Raw genomic sequence first — 1,696 nt, 5'->3', positions numbered from 1 at the left:
ATCAAAATTGGAAGAAATTGGGTAAAACTTCATAGGCTAAACCATTGCGTTTTGAGTGAGCATTTGACCTCCGATTTGGGAGATTTTTATATGGTTAGACTCGTGAGAGTACGAGGGTTCTGAAAATATGAAAATTATTTGATTCCGAGGCGTTGGCCTGAAGGGCATTTTGGTCATTTCACCTAATTTCACGTCGCAGCTTTGAATTTAGTAGCAAAACCAGTTGTTTGCGATGTTATTTACAATGTGTAGTTGAATTGAATAGATTTGGGCCATTTGGAGTCGGATACTCATGGCAAGGGCGTAATTTCTAGCTGATTTTGTGCCGGTTCGAGGTAAGTGGCTTGTCTAACCTTGCGTGGGGGACCTTTCCCCTTAGGATAGATATCTGGTAATTGAGTGCCGTGTACGTGAGGTGACGGCGCGTACTTGAGCTAATTGTTGAAAAATCCGATTTCTACTTAAGATATTGAGACTGAGTTCCCTTCATATTTGCCTTGTTTTACTTGCAGTTATAACTTGTGTTAGATTAGGAAAGCATGTTTAGTTGATTTAACTTGCCTAAACGTTTAAGTTGCCTTGACTGTACTACGTGAAGCATGCTAGGCTAGTACTACCTGATGTTTGTCTTTGTACTTCATTTCGGAATATCTTTTGGTTGTGGTTGCGCATTTACATTGGGACTACGGATGTAGGATTCCGGTAGCTCCTCCCCTTGTTTGTTTACTTTGGGACTGCAGGTTCGATTCCCGATAGATCCCCCTGTACATTTACTTCGGGACTGCGGGTTAGATTCCCAATAGATCCCCCTGCACATTGATAGCTGGACTACGGGACGTTATCCTGGGAGATCCTTCGGATACACACATATGATGGACTATGGGACGGTATCCCGGGAGATCCACTGGACAGTTGAGAAAAGGACTACAGGACGGTATCCTGGGAGATCCTCATTGTTACCATTGGTATTGAGCTGTACTTATTCTGTGTTTGTTCCGTTCTTTGTGTATTTGTCATTGCTTTGTTTAGTCTGTCTTATTCCACTGTTGTACTTACTGTTATTTCCTAATTTCATACTGTTGATTTATATTTTATTGTTTAACCTCAGTAGGGCCCTGACCTTCCTCGTCACTACCCAACCGAGGTTAGGCTTGGCACTTACTGAGTACCACTGTGGTGTACTCATGCCCTTTCTGCGCATGTTTTTCATGTGCAGACCCAGGTACCTCCACTCAGGCGCACTATCCTTGAGGCGAGGAGAGCTACGGAGACTTCGAGGTATATCTACAGCGTCCGCAGACCGAAGAGTCTCCTTCCTTATTCTATCTGTAGTGTTTAGATTCTATCATACTTTTGATGTAGACATTCTCGAGATTAGAGCATTTACAATATTTCTATTAGCCTGTGGTTCCTGTGAGTTTCCGGGTTTTGGGATTGAGTTATAGACTTCCGCATTTCTTTTGAGTTGTATAGGCCGAGCGGCCTTATATGCAGTTATTATTTTAATACGTTTAGCCTTATTTAATCATTTCGCAAGTTAGGTTGTTATTTCCGCATTGTTAGGCTTACCTAGTTGTAGGAACTAGGTGTCATCACGACATGTTCATGGAGGGTGAACTGGGGTCGTGACAATTACGCATGCAAGGAGATGATTTTCTAGCAGAACCACACATGCCATGCATCATGAAATTCTTCA

Source organism: Nicotiana attenuata, unplaced genomic scaffold, assembly GCF_001879085.1.
Source record: "Nicotiana attenuata strain UT unplaced genomic scaffold, NIATTr2, whole genome shotgun sequence".
NCBI lineage: Eukaryota > Viridiplantae > Streptophyta > Magnoliopsida > Solanales > Solanaceae > Nicotiana > Nicotiana attenuata.
This window is presented reverse-complemented; position numbering follows the sequence as displayed.